This window comes from Nelumbo nucifera, chromosome 6, assembly GCF_055504915.1.
Source record: "Nelumbo nucifera cultivar China Antique chromosome 6, China Antique-T2T, whole genome shotgun sequence".
In the NCBI taxonomy this organism is placed as follows: domain Eukaryota; kingdom Viridiplantae; phylum Streptophyta; class Magnoliopsida; order Proteales; family Nelumbonaceae; genus Nelumbo; species Nelumbo nucifera.
This window is the reverse complement of record NC_142654.1, coordinates 65,937,222-65,945,277: the sequence shown is the minus strand read 5'-3', so window position 1 is coordinate 65,945,277 and position 8,056 is coordinate 65,937,222. Positions and strand designations below refer to the sequence as shown.

Below are 8,056 nucleotides of genomic sequence, written 5' to 3'. Positions count from 1 at the left end.
TTTTGCTTTTATTAATTTTTTTGGAAAATTTAAATCTTAAATTATTTATTTCAATTTTTATAAATATAATTATAATTTTTATTAAAGATGAAAAACAATCTAAAAGCAGTCAATATATAGTTTTGTCAAATTAGGAATGGATACGCTTTTTGGATTAGTGCATTTCTACCATATCTATCGATACGGTATGATATGGAGGCATATCATGCCGATACACATGACTCATGGGATATGTACCCAATCATGATGTATCCCATACCTAGGACCACCGATATGGATACAATACGCCCCGTATCGAAAGTATTGTTTTAATACTTTAAACCTTGTCTACACACACATATTCCAACATTATACATTGATGACTCTTTTGATCCAATCACAGGTAATGTTGGATGAAGGTTCATCCTTAAAATTCCTAGTAGGAGTATTGTCATCACAGATGGAGCCCATGCTCATCCATCAACAACTATGATGATGATATCCAAGCCCTTTTAGCTAGGTTGCTTCGTAATACAGGTTGTAGACCTAAACAATGGATCGAATAGCTCCACCTTCAAAACAGTCAAATCAAATAAAAAAGCCCCCAAGTTAATTTCAAACTTGGATTTCATTTGCATGAAACTCTTTAGGCCTTGTTTGCTTTTCGGTGAGTTACATACCTGGGTAAATACACTTATCCAGATAAGTGTTTTCCGGGTAAGTGCATTTACTCATATTCTTGTATTTCCCAGATAAATAAGTCAATGACCATTTTAGCCATATAAATCCATTACTAAAAATGGCATTTTTATCCTGTTCAAGTGTAGGCAACTTTCCCTTTAGATGGAAACATTATTTACCTCATATTAATTTAATATTGCTTGCTGTTATTTCAGCTTAAATAAAACAGATGAAACCATGCTCTTCATTCCTTCTTTGGTTTTTACCTATTTCTTTGCCTCCTTTGCTAATAAAATTTGCTTTTTGTAATGTAGTCCAGTTACATAAGACAACAGAAACTGTATCCTTTGGAGTTTTCTTAATCCATAACTTGTCGAACTCATGAAATAGCTTTCCTTGTTTAACTATTTTAAAGTGCAGTTATTAGGCAAGCTTTTGGTTAATTAGGTGGCCATGCCCTGTGGCAAATTGCATAGATCGAACTTAAATGTGTAACCGTGGTTCAAGGGAATATCTTCTGCCTTTCCTCTTTCAATCCTTTAAAAAATCTGCAACAATAATCGTTGTTAAAATTCGTCTTCTTAATTATTATCGAAAGCTGGAGTAGCTCAGTTGGTTAGAGCGTGTGGCTGTTAACCACAAGGTCGAAGGTTCAAGCCCTTCCTCTAGCGTTGCTTAATCAGTTTTATGAGTTTCCAACATTCTAAAAGGCGGTCTTTTCAACTGGTTTAGAATCCTGCCCGGGGTGCAACTTGGGCGGGCCCAACCAGAGCCCGTACCGACCCAGCACGCAATTCTATACGGGCTGAGCTCAAAATTTTCGAACTGAGCTTGGGCCTAGCACTTAGGAAGCCTGAACCTGACCTGACCTTATCTCAACCCAAACCAGCCCAATTATATACATTTAGATACATATATGCATGCATATGTATACAATTTTTAAATAAACTATACGTATAGGCATACGTGCATATCAATTTTTAATGGGAATTAATTCAGCAACCTGAGCCCGAGCCCAACTCGAATGCATTAAATTTCACTATGGTCTGGGCTCGTGACCAACTCGATTTTTAAGTCCAATTCTTAGAATTGGGCATGGGTTGAGATAAAACCCAGCCCAGACCGCCCAGTTCTTAGGATTGGGCCTTAGTTCTCATTTTGAATTTACTATATCAGGAAATTGTGGGCCCAATTCCTGAAGGATTTGATGGCTGTTTCTTGTCCCGTTTACCTAAGCTCCTAATTGAAGCTTACAAGCCTATCAAAAAAAAATAATAATAATAATAATAAAATAAAGTGTACAAAGTCATATACAAATACTGCAAAGCAGGGGAATGTTTTGGGAAGTATTTTAAGAGCAGTCTGGAGTAACTCCTTTCTCCTTGTAATGTTTGTAGAAGATGCATATCCATCAATGATGTCAAAAAACTGACCATAGTTTGTTTATACATATCAATTAAATTATTTGTAATCTTTTGATAAAAAATAATATGTAAGAAATAATCTCTGGTTGATTAGGTTTACATTCTCTTTATACCTTGCTCTTTGGTTCTACTTATGCATTATTGATCTTTAACTGAATGAGCTAGTTCTACTAGAAATGTTAATTTAAGAATTTCTTTATTCTTTTTCTGTTATTGTTTATCTCTGAGACATAAGGATGTAACCTCCATACAGTTTACTAAGATGCGGTAGCTTCTGGTGAAAGTCCTGCCAAAAGCAGAATACAACAAGATAGTTTCTGAAGGCATATTCCTGAATCCATTCAGGAGATATCTAAAAACTAAACATAATTCAGCATTATGACCCTACCTTGCTAGTGTGGTCTGAGAGAGCTTTCAGTCTTAGAAACCATTGACTTGGTGATGTGGGATGCAAGGAAGATGATTTTCATGGTCTCTGAGTTATTTCTTATTTGGGTTTCAGCCCAAATTGGATGAACAAGTATTCTAGCTCTGTCAATTCATTTTATGGCCTAAAAAGTAAAGGTTATGGCTTGATTTTGGTGTCAGCACCCACTTTATGTGGAGATACTGGAGGTTAGTTAGGTCTGTATCCAGTCCAACACTCCGAAGTAGGGGTGTCAACGGTATTCAAAAATCTGATTTTAAAGTCAAAATTCAACATAATTGAATCAAATTCAAATATCTTATTCATACTGAATAGCTAATCAGATTCAAATTTGAATATGGCTTGATTCGATTCGATAAATATTTGAATTTGATCGATTATTTAATTCTTATATATAATATATAAAATTTTTAAATGTTTTATATAATTTATATATATAATAATTAAATTATATAAATAATTTATATATTTATATACTTTATATAAATAAAATATTTATTTTATATATTTATTAATTACCTAAAATAACTAATTACTCAAATTCAAATCGAATCGAATGTTAGAATATTTAATGGGATTCGAGTTCGAATATTAATTTTCAAAATTCGTCAGATATCGAATTGAATTCGGATATCAGATTTTTTAATCGGATTTGAATTCGACATTGCCTTATCCGATTCGAATTCTATCTGTTTGCACCCCTACTCTGAAGACATTAGGAAAATGAGGCCAGCATTGGCTAATGACTTTTTTCGTTATAACTTTGTTTTTTTTTTAAAAAAAAACCTAGAGGCGAAATTTCCATTTCATTCATCAAGATTACATGTCACTATAGATCAGTGCAGTTGGGATCAGGTAAGCACACCATTATAAACACGTTCAATGAGTACTTAGAAAATTTTTTGACACCTATTCCTTAAAATACCCCCCATCCTACCCTTGAAAAAGATTAAAAACAACTTTTGACAATTGTGAGAATATTTATGCAGTGCTCATTGAACTGCTTACTATGTTGTGCTTAGTAGATCCAAACTCCGATCAATGACCCAATAAAACTGGTGCCTAATAGTGAATTGGGCTAGCCCATGGGCTACCCTTTCAGACATCATCTTCCTACAATATAGGATTTGAGTGTGAATTCGTCAAGGTGGATACAAGTCAGTTGAGAGATTCTGAATCACCAACCTAGCATCACTTTCAAGGCAGATGGGATCGAGATATAGAGCTTTTGCCAACTTTAAGCTTGCCTGATGGAAAGGGTTTCTGCCTCTTCTAGGGATGAGCACTATTTTAGAACTAATGGCGACACCGATAGTAGCCTTGGTTAGGGTCTAAGCTCCATCGGTGTTAACCTTTACAAAGTTAGCCGGAGGTTTCAACCAAGTGGAGTGCTACAAAGTATGATCAGAAGGGCCAAGAGTAGGGGTGGACTTGAGATGAGTCGAGCTTGGCTTGATTCGAGCTGGAGACTCGAGCTCAAGCTCGATTCGATGCAAAGCTCGCAAGCTCGAGCTTGACTACAAGCCAAGTTCTTTTTCTAAAAAATAAAAATTATACATATAAAAATATTTTTTATTTTACATACAAAAAATTAAGAATTATAAAAATTATTTATTATTATACATACAAAAACAAAAATAATACATATAAAAATACTTTTTATTTTACATACAAAAATTAAGAATTATAAAAATTATTTACTATTATACATAAAAATAAAAATATTATATATGAAGTATTGTTATACATATAATAAAATTATTTATTATATGTATTTATATGCATATGCTTATGTGCATATGTTTGTATATATATAATAAAAAAATATTTATTTATTATACTAGGCTTGAATAGGCTCGCGAACCACACGATTCGAGCTTCACTAGGTAGGAGCTTGGCTCAATTAGCAAACGAGTCTATATATCAGGCTTGAGCTCTACTCGAAGCTCAGTTTAAACTGAGCGGAGCCAAGCCTGAATAGTTCATGAGAAGCTTGGCTCGTGGCCACCCCTAACCAAGAGATACTAGTGGGATTTATTGGGCCTTCAACTTTAAGACATATATGGCATGAGTACAATAGAATCCCAATACTGAATGAGGGGAGAAAGAAACATGATAAAAAACAGCCCGGTTCATCATCTTTTGAAAGAATCACATGATACTAGTTGGTTTTCTTCCAGTTCATCATCGTCCATTTTCAGCCACTCTTGGAACCAACAAAATAAGTCAAAGCCCACCTCAATCCACTAAGCAAGCAAAGAAAAGGTAGTCTATGATTTCACTCTCCTACAAGCACAACTTGCAAATAGGTTCAATGTGAGTAGATCTCTTAGCCAATTCTGCACAAACTAGCATCGCCCCCTTTACAACAATATTGCCAAAGAAACATTTTGATCCAAGGGATTAGAAATTTATTTCTCTAGAGGGCCTTCCAACTTAGACCACGACATACCCACATTGCAATTGAGAATTCTATGTCTTTTGACATGACGATTTACAGATTGATGGAGTTGCATGATGTGATACATTCTTGAATTTACTTCAAAAACTGGTAGTATTCACCTTTTGCAAGTGACCATGATCATATATTTTTTTTCAATGAAGATGGAATGCCATTTTTTGCCCATAATCTAAAGGATGTATTGATGAAACTCCCTGAAGTTTGGCAATTTGAATCACCTCCCCTGAACTTTCTGATATAGTTGTATGTGGACCCCTTCTGTTAGAATCCTCTTAAAAGAGGTATGATGATGTCCAAAATACCCATGCAGTTTTTTATCAAACAAAAAACCCATGCAGTTTCTTTGATCAAAATGTTTATTTTCCAAGTTTTCTGTACATATGAATCACTACCTCAAACCCTTTTGATCACTTTTTTGAAATTTATTTATTTTCCAAATTTGCTCTTCATATCAACCACTAAAAGTTATGAAGATTATAATGGTAGATGGTTATTAGTTATTTACGTCCCAAAAAAAGAGTTACTCTCCAAGAAAACTAAGTGGATTAGTTGGAAACGTCCCCAAGAAGGATATGAAACTCAATTCAAATGATGCTTTAAGGAGAAATCCTGGTCACAGGGAGGTGGAATAATAAGAGATAGTAATGGAATATTTCATATTGGTTTAAACTGAGCTTCGAGCCAAGCTCAAGCCTAATAAAGCTTGGCTCGTGAGACTCACAGTTGATCTTGAGCTGAGCCGAGTATTGATATATAAATTTTGGGCTCAATATGAAATGGAATTGAATAACAAAATTTGGGCGCAAGAAAGATTTGGATGGGACCCAATGCGAAGTATAACTAGAAAATGGGCCCCCTAATGTATTCCCACAAAAAGAATTGAGTGGAGAGGTACCATTAAATCCAAACCCAAGAGTGTGTTGGGTAGGGCCCACTACAAGTCAAATTGAATAAGAGCAATGAATACCTACCTCGTAGAGGCTTGAATTTTGAGACAAAGCCCACCATTAATGGCAATTAGAAAGATTTTCTTAAACAGATCTCAAATCAATTAGAGAGATTTTCTCTAATCAATTTTAGTGGGGCCCAATTGGTTGACAACCATTAACAATTTGGTTAAAAGGAAAATTTTGTTGGTTGATTCAAGGAGGATTAGCTTAATTAAATTAATGAATTTCCTTCCTTATGTGGGCCCTAATTTCATGACAAGTGGCAAACCTCTTCCAATCAACCAAATTTATACAAAGATCTCCAATTTGGTAATTGGAGATCTCAAACCAGCAAACTTTCCAAAACAATATAAATTAAAATTAAGAGAATCCCAATTAAATGGCAATCAAACTTAAGTGAAAATCCATAGAAAAAGTAAGATGGCTGGCCATAGATATGAAGAAGGAAAGTTTGACCGAACTAATGAAATCTTGAGGTTAAGAAGACTTGGAATATGCACTCAAAGACTTGGAATCAGGTGGCTACATCTTTTCTAGAGCAGTTTGATTATGGCATAGATCTAACTCCAACAAGAGAGACATTAGAAGGCATGCGAAAGGCACTCGAAGAAGGTTTTGCAGAATATGCACATTGATGGAGATCTGTTGCTACTCAATTGAAGACTCCCATTCATTTGGAAGAAATGATCGAATTGTTTCTAAAGACTTTAGAGCCCCCCTTTTCGACATTCATGAGGTATCGGGATTTTAAGGATTTTAAAGGCATAGTCACTATCGGGAAGAGAATTGAGCGTGATTTTCGGTCAGGAAACCATGGTCAGACTATAAGCCCTCCACCATCTCAGGAAGTGATTGGAGAACAAGCTGCTTATCAACAAGTTAGACCTTCAAGTCATAAGCGTCTTGCTCCCCCCTCCCAATTAGATAAACGGGTTAAGAGAAGGTTTACTCTACTCTCGATGCCACTTTCTCAGTTATTTCCTCGATTGGTACAAGAAGGATATTTGGTTCCACTTCAACCAAACTAGATGTAGGAGCAGTCTATGCTCCAAAGCCACTCCCTAGAGGGTTCAGATTGAATAAATTCTGTGACTATCATCAGATGCTCGGACATCCTACCAACCAGTGTGTTCCTCTCTAGCTTGCAATTCAGAATCTTATCGACAGTGGAATCTTTCGGCCTTAGCGACATACCGTAAGTTTTGATCTTTTGTTTTTTTTGTGCTTTTTTTTCATCTTGACTATATTTGAAATTATAAATAACCCAAACTATACTCGGTTTAATCCCTCACAAGGGGTACGTAGGCAGCCTGGGCAGTGGCACTTGGGTGCGACCAAGATAATAAAATAAAAATGAAGTGCTAATTAATCATCTTTCCTTTGATCCGACCTTTCGATCCTAGACTTCTTCATACCTACTAAACAACCCTAGGTTACTTTCCGGATAGGCCCTACCCTACCTCGGCCATGTCATTCATAACATGTTTTCTCGGATTTCATTCACTCCACCGATGGCACACACATATACACAGGTTTTCCATTCACATTTCCTGCGGGTGGTATCTATTCTTTGAGGCCTGTTGCTCCTTGGCATAAAGAATGAAAAAGAGAATATAAGAAGGAAATAACCTAGTTAAGCTAATGGTGCTGGATATGCTGTCAGTGCTTTCTAATGAAAATAGTAGAAGTGACATAATTCTTGAATTGCAATTGTGTTTAATGAAGGCTTCATCATGAAATCATTTTTTTTTTCATCGCCTCATTTTCTATCCATTTTGCATTTGGCATAACAATTTCAATTTTTCTAGCATGGTGTTTTGTTCAGAAAAATGTCTACTCCTGCTAACGATCGGTTTGTAATTCACCAAGCATTTGAAGAGCTTAAGCAAATGATGGAGGCCTTGGGTTATAAAATGGATCGATTATTATCTCAAACTGGGGCAAACCCACCACACATACCCCCACTAGGCGTACCCTTGTCCTTGCCGACCCTCATAACATCCACACTTGTACCCACAAGCATTGGACCACCATCTCAACCAACATGCTTGTCTCACAAACCAATAGTTCATGGAAATTCATCCGATGCACCCATAATGGCCAAGAAACCATTTGTCATAACAATCCCGCCTCA

At 35.8% G+C, this 8,056-nt stretch overlaps 1 non-coding gene across 1 annotated transcript; it reads left to right on the top strand.

Annotated features, from left to right (window-relative positions):
* Positions 1-1,257: 1,257 nt before the first annotated feature.
* TRNAN-GUU (transfer RNA asparagine (anticodon GUU)) lies at positions 1,258-1,331 on the top strand. The gene has a single exon. It is a non-coding gene; the product is annotated as a tRNA-Asn (tRNA).
* The last annotated feature ends 6,725 nt before the right edge of the window (positions 1,332-8,056 follow it).